At 47.6% G+C, this 12103-nt stretch overlaps 1 protein-coding gene across 6 annotated transcripts in view; it reads left to right on the forward strand.

The window, feature by feature from the left end:
- Nucleotides 1-12103, forward strand: part of LOC138569187 (ankyrin repeat and fibronectin type-III domain-containing protein 1-like) — a 2784778-nt gene that overhangs the window by 1790675 nt on the left and 982000 nt on the right. Inside the window, exon 1 of one of the 6 annotated variants that reach the window (XM_069646935.1) lies at nt 8327-8432. The exons of the other annotated variants lie outside the window; for them this stretch is intronic. The gene's annotated coding sequence lies outside the window, so the exon portion shown is untranslated. Of the gene's footprint in view, nt 1-8326; nt 8433-12103 lie in introns of those variants that run through there. 6 annotated transcript variants of the gene reach the window in all.

The raw sequence follows: 12103 nt of genomic DNA on the forward strand, positions 1-12103 counted from the left end.
TGGTCTGGTCTTCCTCTGTTCTCCCGTGGCCCCGTTACTTCAATATACTATTAAACTTGGCATTGGAGGAACCAAACGTGTGCATATCAGCATCATACAATTATGCAAACACTATGGGACACTAAGCGTGGCAAGTTAATACCCTTCAATGTTCGTGCTAAGTCCTACCTCACACTCACAAACAACTGTATTCAGTGAAGTTCCAAAATGTTCCAGCAAACGCTGGATGTTACACACACACAACAAAGATTGAGCTAGTAAAGCATCAAAGTTGGAAGGCTTATGTATAGTTGCAAGACGTGTATAGCCTTCTGGTCACCCTCTATGCCTGCCAGTCACAATAATGGAAGGAAGAAAGACTGAGTTAGCCTTGCCAGGATTTAAACCTGTGACCTGCAAATCACAATGATTGCAGCAGCGATCGCTCAACCCACTGAGCTATAATGCACTCCATCCTCCAAGGATACACCAGGATTCAACCGGATATGGTGACAGGGTTCCAAAACTTGGATAGCCTTCTGGTCAGTATCCAGTGAACACCTACCTCTGACCAACTACAATAAAAGATCTTCACAAGAAAAGGAAGAGGCAGAGACGGCTCAAAGACTGACCAGGCCCCTGGTTGACCTCACCACTCGATCCAGTGCTGAGAAAATAAATAATTGTTGGGAAATTAGACTCATTCAGTCAAGGTTATGATATGATATGGCATTTGTAACGCACCTATACACAAGTGTTTCAAGGCGTGACGAGGCAAAGAAGGGGGAAAAGAGGGAGGACAGAGACAACGATCTTACTAGGCCAAGAGACATTGAGTTCGCGCAATTGCAGGGGAGGGGAAGCAGAAAAGTGTCAGGGGAAAGGGGAGGGGGCAGTGCTGTACATGGGATCAAAACAATAACAAGAAGTGCGGCTGGCAGGTGACAGGTGCAAGGGTAAGTGCAGACAGCAGGTGTCCAAAAGTGCAGGTAGGGGGACTGAAGGATTACAGATACAGACCCAAGTGCAAGGGTTGCCGGCAGGTAGTGCGGGTGTGCAACTGGGCGGGCGGGGACCTGGGCCTGAAATCAGAGGGTAGCCAGGTGACCAGTGCAGTATCAGACAGGAAATCAGCAGGGGAGAGGAAGAGAGAAGGCAGATTCAGAGAGCAAAGTATTGAGGTGCTTCCGCAACCGGAGATGGTTCTCCTCAAGTTTCAGAGAGGCAGGGAGGCTGTTCCAGAGGGAGGCCCCAGCTGAAGAAAGAGATCTACTACCAACTTGTTGCTTGGAGAAGCGAATGACCCTGAGGGAGTTGGAGGTGGAGGAGCGAAGAGCTCAAGTAGGAAGGTTTTTGTGAAGAGAGAGTTAAAGGTATTGAGGACACAGGCCCCAGAAGGCCTTGTGGACAATACAGAGGGTCTTGAATTAATCCTTGCAGCCACTGGGAGCCAATGCAGAGATTTCAGAGCTGGAGAGATACGAACCATTGGTTTGAGGCCAAGGACAAGTCTCACAGTCATGTTCTGGCATCCTTCCAGTCACAGTCACAGAAGCTGCTCCTAGACAGGTTCCCTTGAAGATAGAAAGCTGGAATCCAGGGTGTCAGTGACTTGTGGCATAAGCTTGTGACCACCAAAGTTCCTGGATGTGAACACGGAATGGCGGTGGCTCTGGCAAGGTAGCCCACAAGAGAGCTTGTTAGTCCACTGTGCAGATCCAATGACTCTGAAGGGCTGGATCCTCGAGAAGGAGTCGAGACTAGTTGATCCCACTTGTCCAAGGGCTGAAGCACCGCTCAGGGTCTTCAGAGATCAGGCCGCGGCCAACTACTGGTTTCACATCTGCCCCAGTAGCAAACTTCTTGCAGATGTGATGTGACAGTCCAAGCCCCTTTCCTGGCTACACACACACAAAGGCTCACTAGCCAATAAAGCATCAGCTTTCCTCGGCATGTGCATGACCTTACAAGAACCTGTGAAGGCCAAACTCCAATATGGCCGAAGAACAAGAGACAATGGGCCTCATTACGAGTCAGGCGTTAAGGGGTTAACGGCGCCGTAAACGGCGCCGACCCTTAACGCCTGATTCCGAGGTCCCTTTGCGCCATGGTGAGTTTAACGCCTGCTTTTTGCAGGCGTTAAAATCCATGGCGCTAAGGGACCATGGTGCTAATTACGCCACCGTAATTTACGGTGGCATAATTAGCGCCTTCCCCACTCCCATTATGCCCTATTGGGCAGAAATGGGAATGGGGAAGGGTAAATGGGAAATGGGGATTTACCGCCCCACTCACCTTGGAATGGGGCGGTAAATCCGCCATCCACCATGGTGTAAACATAGTTTACACCATGGTGGTAAGGGTACGACCCAGGCGGTAACTTACTGCCTGGGTCATAATGAGGCCCAATGTTGTGGCACAGCCATATCAGGGCACTAGCAATGTTTACTAGCTATACACACTAGAAGTGAATGTGCACACAAACATTTTTTTAAAAACTATACAAATGTAACTGCTTCCACCAGCTAATCTTTCAGTACATATGCAGGTAACCAAATATCTTCTGTTTGAAAAGGTAGTGTGATACAAACGTTTTTAAGTACTGTGTGCAACTGTTAACATACAAGAATGTGCAAGGTTTGTTTACCCAGTTTCTCCATAACATGTTAGCAAAAGGCAAGAGCTAGGAAGCTGAATGCTTTACCTCCCATCAAAAAGTCAGGAAAGGATCTAAAACAAAGCAAAAAGAATGGGGCTCCAGAGGAAAATATGGAGAGAAACGTGCAAAAAGGAAATCTTTCCTAACAATGTTTGAGGACTTTATCCAGGACATTGTCAGGGTCGTTGTTAGTAGTCATCTTGAAAATAAACTGGGTGTTGTCTGAGCAGTCGTAGGATGTCAGTCCATGAGTTTGTATTAACTTCATTTAGGGGGGCCATGTAAATATTGATGAGAAGTGGGGAGAGGCTTGATCCTAGTGGTATGCCGCAGGTGCATTTTTTTGTGTTTGATATGAATGGTGGTAGGTAGGTTCTTTCAGTTCTGTCGGTGAAGAAAGATTTCAGCCATTGTAGTGCAGAGTTTTGAATACAGGATTGTGGTCATATATAGGTCATCACATATAAAGAGGATTAATGATTCGGTTCCTCTCATGTGTCTGAAATCAACCTAGGATTGGTCAAGAATTCTGTTGGCTTCCAGATGGTAGAGTAGTTCCTTGTACACCTGGTTCTCCAAGATTTTTTCCGGGTAGGGTAACTTTGATATAGGTCTGTAGTTCACAGGGTCATGTTTTTTCCTGTCTCGTTTTTGATATAGGCTGATTTATAAGATTGTGGGTCCATTTGTATTCAGAGATATGTTCATTAGTAGTCTGGTGTAGGGGAATGGTGTTTTATGGGTGAGTAGCTGTTTGCAGATATCCAGTGGGCATGGGTCACTGGCGGATTTGGCCATGTTGGTTTCTTTCAGTAGGTTGCTGAACGTTTCCTCTCTTATTGGTTTGAATTGGTTGAAAGTTCCGCTGCTTATTGGGGGTTCTGGTTTTTGTGAGGGTGTTATTGATGGTCCTACTGGATGAGTCTATGGCTTGTTGGATTGAGTGTATTATTGCTCGTAAGTGGTCTGCGATGCTGTCACATTATATTTGTGAGGGTGCAGTGTTGTTGCTGCATGAGGTTGGGTTTTTTAATTCTTAATATTTCTGCACATTACTTTTTGTGGGTTTGTTGCTGTTTGGATTCTTGCAGCACAGTGTGTGTTGTTTGCTTTCAACACTGATGATTTGTTTAGCTGAATTTGTCATTGATAGTTATTTTTGTACTATTGGTTGTATTTTTCCTCCATGCCTTTTCTAGTTTACGGTTTGTTTTCGCGAGTCCTTTCAGTTACTATATGAACCATCTTGCCGCACCTTTTTTGGTATGAGTTTGAAAGTTTTAAAGGTGCCAATTGGAACAGACCAAGAAGAGGAGGAGGGCTGGCCATCATACACAGACAGCAGATCCCAGTCCTACTTAAAGCCACTGTAACCCACAGCACTGATTGTGAATCATTGCATGTAAAATTCTAACTCTACCCTCCTATTTCCAGCAGCTTTCTACTCCTATGCAGACCCCCTGGCTACAACAGGAAGATTGCAGATTCCCTGAGTGACGCGCTTTTGACTACCATAAATTACCATCCTTCTCTCACCACACTAGAAGACTTCGCAACTGGGTTGGCACTCCCTCAAACCCCATGACCCACTCTCATGGATAACCTAGAAACCCTCAACTTGACACAGTCTTATCCATCCCCACCCACACTGCAGGCCACACCCTTGATGCAGTATTCAGTGGCACAGACTTTATATACACCTTCCCCCTTAATCTGGACAGATCAATCCGCAATCTTCTTTTCCCTCCTGACCTCCCGTACCCCCCTCTCCCAGCTCACCAGCCTGTCCTTTTCCAACCACTCCCTCCCACATCCCTCTCTAGAATAAAGTCACCATTAACTCAGATCTAGCCAATTCCCTCCTCAACTCACTCCCACTGGATCTCCAGTACACTCATCCCCCTCACTCCAACAAAACATACCTTTCAGAGACCAGGTACCAGCCATACATGGTACACAACCCACCTCAAATCTATCAAGACTCTCAAGCACCGAATGGAGTGGACTTGGAGAACCAACCCCACTACTCAAAACAAATCTTCTCTTGGAAGACTGACATGGGCCGACCCGTCAGAAATGAGGAAAGGCAAAGAAAAAATCTATGGGCACCGAATCCTGAACTTCTGCAACCTAAGCAAGGAACTGCACAGAATCATCACAAAATTCAAGACGCCAAGTTGCTCATCCTCCCAACTCCCAATCTCTATGCAACACCCTGCCCAAACACTTTCACAATATCGCTTTTGATAGACACTGTGCCATCCTTTCTAAAATAGCACTGATCTCCCCTTCCTCTCCCCGCTCTCCAACTGACCCAGACCCACCCCAATCTCTATGCCAGTATACTCCTCTTACTCCCCCATCTCACACAATGAGTTCCTCATGCTCCTAGTGCAAAACTGTCCATCAGGCTCTCCTGAGACCCCTGCCCCCTCTCTCTTCAAGAACATTCTAGCAACAACCTGTACAGGCAGCACTGCACAGTCATTCCTTAACGAGTCCCTCTCCTCAGGAATCTTCCTGAAAGCCTTCAAAGCCTCCTATATCAAACATCTCCTCAAAAAACCCTTCATCAGCCCACTCATTCCCCAGACGTACCGGCCTATTGCCAACATCTGCTTCATTGCCAAGCTCCTGGGCAGCACAGCATATAAACATATCTACATCTTCACAGAATCCAAAGACCTTCTTGGCCCAACCCAAACAGACTTCAGACCCGTCTGAGGAACTGAGTCCTCCCTTGTGTCAGTTTGCGATAACTTAAAAAGAACAGCTGATGCGTAAGAATGTGCTGTGCTCAACCTTCTCAACCTATCTGCCGCCTGTGATGCTCTTGACCACATCATACTCACAGACAGGCTACACTCCTTAGGAATCAAGGACTCCTCTCTAACATGGATCTCCTCATTTGTCTTGAATCACTATATCCCTTTCCCCTTTCTCCACCCTCTCTCGCTCAGTGCTGAAAGGGATTTTGTAGGGAGCTCCTCCTGTCTCATCTCCTCTTCAATATCCACCTTAGCCCTCTCCCGCAACTCATGTGATCTCATAACCTCATCTGTTACAATCTCGCAGATGACACCCAGATCATCCTCAAAACTCCAAAATTGGCAGCCTCCACCCACCCGCTCCTGTCCTCTTGCTTTTCTGATCACGACTACTGGATGACAACCAACCACCTCCTCCTCAACCCTGGATAAACAGAAATCCTAGTATGCAGCAAAACTGCTCTCTTTTCTTAACCAATGCCCTGACCACACTCCCCAGGATGCACCCCCTCCCTTGCAACATCCACTTCTGTGAAAAACCTCAGATGCATGCTGGGATTGACTCTATCCCTCTCCCAACACATCAACTCTGTGTCCAGAACTTGCTTCTTCCACCTACACATCCTCAGGCGAATCTTCCTGTACCTCTCCTATCCACAACAAATCTTTGTTATCCTTGCCATCATACTCTCCCGCATAGATTATGCAAGCTGCCTTTATATAGGTGCCCCAGCATTCCAACTCAGGAAACTCTAAAGAATACATGTTAGTACCCGGCGGGGGCACAATCAGAATGAAAGAGCCATTCTGATTGGCCCTCGCCGAGTCATTACCAGGCCGGGAATCCCTCTGTCGGGATTCCACGGCCTTTGTCCCTGGCGAGGGGCGTGGCAGCCCCTCAGCCAATGAGGATGCTCGAAGCGGGGCCATCCCCGCTCCGAGTCTCCACACGGCTGAGAGGCTACCTTCGCCCCCCGCCGGGGACAGAGGTAAGGCTTTTTTTTTCCCTCCTCTTTCCTCCCTCCTCCCACCTCCTCACCCCACTTACCTTCTATGCCTGGGTCCCCGGAGGGGGAAAATGGCAGCCTCCTGCCATGTGGAGACTCGGAGCGGGGCCATCCCCTCTCCGAGCCTCTACATGGCTGGAGGTTTCCATCATCCCTCGCCGGGGACCCAGTAACGTTTTATTATTTTTTGTTTTCCCTTCCCCTTCCTTCCGCCCTCCCAAACGCACTTACCTTCTTTTTTTTCCGGGAGCGGACGCGCTGGAAACGCTTCTGTGTGACAATGTGAAACAAGTGTGTGACAATATTGGACTAGATTCTTGGGTGATATTTGCAAACACACCCCCTGCACAAGTTTGTCTTGTTATCAGCAAGAATGGCACAAAGATTTACTATAGAACATGTTGTTTGTAGAGCATATTAGATTGAATGGATCAAAAACAGTCTTTCAACTTAAGTGTAGTAGTCTTGCTCTGGAGGTGCAAGTACTATGCATGCGGAATGTGAGGTGCATTGGAATGTGGTGAGGTCATGGTGGAATGCTGTGTGTGGGTGACTGCTGGGGATTCTATGTGTGGCAGTTACATCTCTTGGAGCTGGAAGGTGTGGATGGGCCAGTGTCTTACTGTCTGGATGCCTACTTATGTTACTCACCTGATGTGTACCAGTGGACCAATACACTTACCTTAGTCTCGGAGGATAGCTCAGGGGCAACGTGCACACCTTGGAAGCAAGAGGACACGGAGCACCGCTTAGAAACCTCTGGGTATTAATTGTGCTATAAATAAGCAATCATATCATATAAAGCATGGGCTTCGGTGACTTCATACCCAACAAACCTACAACCATAAGCCATAAAGCATACATTTCTTAAATGTTTTCGTTGCAAATTCCTGTTAAGAGGGATTGCTAAAATGGGCCCTGGTTGACAGATTTTAGGATGCCATCCTAGTTAGAGTGATCAGGGAGACTGCGAGTTTAGCCACAACCCAGTCAAGGCTTAATCTCAAGAGAGTGGGAATGTGGCCAGGGGCCCTCAATCCATCCACACAGAACAACACGCCATAGTTTAGCTTAGACAGTCAGTGATACAAATACAGCTATTTATTTAGGCCTTTAGAGCACACTGAAAAATGAAGCTAGCAGGCATGTGGTGAAGTCATAAGAACTCATGGCTTGTTCAATTCATCGTCGTTTCAGATGCAGGTAGTGTAGCACAACTGGCTGACAGACAGCAACGCCAGTTCCTAACGAACGACTGACTCTACCCCAGCCATTTTCCAGAGGTGGCAATCTGTAGTGAAACCCCTGTTTTCCCTGACTGCCTCTGGTTGTCTCCCCTTTCTCAGTGCCCCTGCTGTGAGTGACGGTCCTGGGTACGCTACTTCCCTGCACCAGCAGAATCTTGCTGGCTGCCTAATGTTCACCACAGTGACGTTGTTCCTATATCTTTCACCAAGACAGTCCGCGATAGAAGCGCTGCACACAGGACGAGAAATGGATGGGAGAAAAACCAAACAAATAACGGCTTCCTCCAGAGCAACGGGGTTAGAGTGGACGCAATATTTGCTCATGCGGGGAAGACAAGAGATAAAGCGGGTGGGGATTTGGGGGCGGGGGAGAAGTGTGAGGGAGAGAGGGAGCAATGAGTGCCCCATTGATTAACATTCTGCACTGTTGCCTCGCACTGTTTTGGGGCTGGCCTCAGCCCATTGCCAGGCAACCGCATTGTAAAAGTACAACAGTCTTTGGAGCGCAGGCATGTTCCCAGCGCTCTCTTCTCACCCACACTCGCTGGCTCGCCCTGACAATGTAGCCCGGAACAGGTGACTCAGCGGCCGTGCAACCTGTCGCCTTGGGATGCCCCCGGGTGGTGGCGGAGAGAACTCAGGGGGCTGCAGGTGAAGCAGGGGAGGGGAGCGCGCCAATATGCGGGCAGCGCACCAGAGAAGCATGGCGCCAGGGCATTATTAATCACAGGAAGGACCACAGCCGGCGCGAGGACGTGCATGCACAGCGAAGGTTTGAGCTCGGCTCTCCTCATCTCTTTCTGTAGTGTGTCGGAATGTACGGTCAGCGGCTCAGCCTGTGTTTCTGGAATTCCCCCCCCCCACATTCAGTACAGATTTCTGTTTCCGACGCGTTCCATACCCGATCTTTTCTCTGCCCCCTTCTCACCGGATGTTCTCGTTGCCATCCCAGCTCAAGTTCACTAGCCATGTCTGGGATACCCTTTCCCCCCCACCCTCAGTCGTTAGCTGCTTTTGTCTCTGTGCCTTTCCCCACGCCCCTGCGCCTCGAGGACCTCGCTGTGTCGTTCTGCACTACAGTGCCTCAAGTCGCGCAGGTATTACTCTGGCTCCGTCCTTACTTTACTGGCCGCTGCCTTTCCCGTTGTTTCCTGGTGTCTACACAAGTAACCACAAATGTGCGTCTTTTGGACGATCTTCCCCTAGTGCACGTCCCGGAATAATATGATATATGATATGGCATGTATAACGTGCCTATACTATACCCTCTGCAGTGTTTCTCAGTCCCCTTTAGTTACTGTCTTGACATACACATAAGTTGTCCTTTTCAATGCACCAGAACTGTGCCCAGAGCCAGCCCTAGGATTCGAGGGGGGGCCTGGCGGCAAAGGATTTGTGGGGCCCACCTATTTGCAGCGCAGAAACTGATGTCACAAAATAAGTCATTAAGATCTGTCGGATCAAATAAACTGGCCTGCAGTATTTAAATTGTAACTGTTAATATTATGGGCTTGATTCACAGAAGCGTTTTATAATGGCACAATCCCATAGGAAAATGCTCTGTGAATCCGGCCTTATATGTGTGGCAATGATGCCTACAGGCTGTTGTGCGCTTTATAAATGTTAATACATAAATAAATAATGAATATCAAGCGTGAGGCTTATTTCGGAGCATCTGACAGAGTGAGATTATTGATTTGTAGTGAAGGGTACCTCAAAAGAAAGTACTGTGACGAGGAAGAGCAGGACAGAGAGTAATGAAGATTTCAAGTAAGTAATCAAAGCCTATTTAATGTGACTGCACGTTCCAAGGATGTAAGAGCAGGGATGGGCTCAGACTGGGTAAAGTTCCTTCGCTACAGCATTGCCTTAAATTGCAATCGAAGCAAAGCCTAGTTGTCCGGGAAGGTACTGAGTGAGTCAGAGTAAGCAATTGCGCAATTGCGCAATTGCGCAGGTCTTCAAATGTTAATATTGGGTCTCAAGTCGCAAATACATTGGGGGCTCATTAACATACACACAGGGACTGAACATATGTTAAAGTGTATTTAACTCATTTAATGCAACTGGCCTTTCCTAATAGAGGAAAATGCAGAACACACATGAGCATTGTCTATCAAAAACGTAATCATCAATACCTGAAAAATACCCAGCTAGAGGAGATTTTCCAATAACACTGCTAAAAAAAAGTATAAAAGGTGCACACCTTTTAATCCAAAAAATCTATATTGAACTATTCCATGGAAAGGAGAATACCAATACAAGACATTTGCTTTGAAGACACTTTCATGTGGTTTTGTGGTCAAGTACCCTGAGTGCTTGAGTTCCTGGGTTCAAATCCAGGTTGCCGAACACTTGAGCAAACAAGCTGTTTTGTGCATTCGGCCCCAAAATCACCTATGGGGGATAGCGTCCACACTGTGTAAAAAGTGGGCGGATGCTGTCAACCCACATGCACCCTCAACTTGTACCATGAAAATCAGCACAGGACCAGGGAGAACATCTTCAGTCCCACATCCATGGACCTGGTAAAGCATCATAACCAATTTGCCTTCTGATCCTTGCCCCTCCTGGGCCCAACGTCGAGCTTCCAGCAATACTCTGTTTTATAAAGAGGGCTTGAAACGTGCTCCAGCAATATAGGAATCCTTATAGATATATTGTAAACAAAAATAGTAGAACTGTTGCGTTATTTTCACCCCAACTTGTGGACTACAAATCCCAGAATGCAAGTCCACAAGATCATAAAAATCACTTGTAGGTTATCTTTCAAGACTTAGATTTAAAACAAAAGATAATGTGAAAAGGTAACCAGGTGTTTTGAATGATTTGACAAAGACGTGTTTTGTATGATGCGAGTGAAATGTAACATTTTACAAAAAAATTAAAGTATTTGACACCAAAAGCAAACACATGATAACTAGAGAAATAGTTCAGAACTATTTTTGTTAACACATTTTAACTGCCTTCAACATCATCAGATTTGGGCTGCAAACCAGTTTTTTTTATATGCACTTTCAGAAAAAATGTCCCCTTTTGAATGCCTTGTCCAAAACAATGGCTCTTAAATTGACCATTCATTGTAAAGAGCTTCCCCTTTAAACGCTCTGCTAAAACAAAGAGTGTGATAAGTCCTGGGAAGCCCCACAGGGTCTGATGGGCTGCTGAGAAGGTGGCAGAGGAGAGTCACAAGGGGTTGGGAGCGAGCAGTGCGCCCGCACTAAGACAGGCATAAAAAAGAGCCTGTGACTGGAATCAGTGCAGCCCTGTATTACTTCGTATTTTTTTGGCAGCTGGTGGCTGAGGGCAGTGTCGGCTTTAGTGGCGGCAGTGCCCCGGGCAGAAAAAGAACAAGTTGGCTCCACCCCCACTGCGTGCCATGTCAATGGGATGGTTGGAGGCGCCAAATGTTTCTTTTCGGTGGTGGGAGAAGGCCTCAGGCGCATTTAACAACAATAGGGTGCTGCAGCACCCATTTAAGAAGATTGTCTCCCCACTCCCACGCTGGAGCAGCAAGTTAATCACTGGAATAGGGCGCTGATGCTTGCTTGCTAACATCAGCTCCCTATTCTAATTAAAACCGTTGCAGCGGGGAGGTAATTATCTGCATAGGGTGCCAACGCCCTATTGTTGTTAAATGTGCCCGCTCCTGCGAGTACATTTTATTTCAAAAGGACACTTCTCCCACCACGCCAGCTCAGGGTAGCCCTTGAAAGGCTCCCACGAGTTGGCACCCTGGGGGGCTATGGCGCCCTAGGCAGTCACCTGGCCCACCTTGCACTAAGGCCGCCCCTGGCTGCAGGGCCCCTAAGAGCACAGGGCCTGGGGCTACGGCACATGCTGCCCATGCCTCGGGCCAGCCCTGAGTCTATGGCCATGTGTTTTACTTGTTTTCAGTGCGTTTGCCCTGCCCATCTAGTCACCAGCCTCGACTTCCCTTTAGGCTCAGTAGTGTGGGTTCACTTTTCTTCTCTTACCAGATCCCTACCTAAGTAATAAATCACAGACAACTTATGTGTATGGAAAAGTTATAGGCCGTAGGCATTTTATTTTCTTACAGAAAATACAACACAACAAAATAATTACACTGCCATATGCTTTTGGGCACCTTGTGTCCAGTCCCGAAGTTGCCCAATGCTCCTCCTGAGTCCTTGTTATCCCTGGGCCTTCGTTCCTGGGCACATGCCGCCTACGACATGTCTTGGACTGTGTACCGAAAGAGTACTCAGCGTTCCTTCTTCTGCCTGCTCCTTCTTTTCTTGGACCGTGTACCGAAAGAGTACTCGGCGTTCTTACTTCTGCTTGCTCCTTCTTTCTTGGACCATGTACCGAGAGAGTACTCAGCGTACCTGCTCCTGCCTGCACCCTTCTTCTTCCGTTATTATTGTAGGGTGGGTTGGGCGGCAAACGTTTTTCCTTCCCCTTCTCCAGGCACTAAGAGCC

This window comes from Ambystoma mexicanum, chromosome 2q (assembly GCF_040938575.1).
Source record: "Ambystoma mexicanum isolate Mex_15411 chromosome 2q, UKY_AmexF1_1, whole genome shotgun sequence".
Lineage (NCBI taxonomy): Eukaryota > Metazoa > Chordata > Amphibia > Caudata > Ambystomatidae > Ambystoma > Ambystoma mexicanum.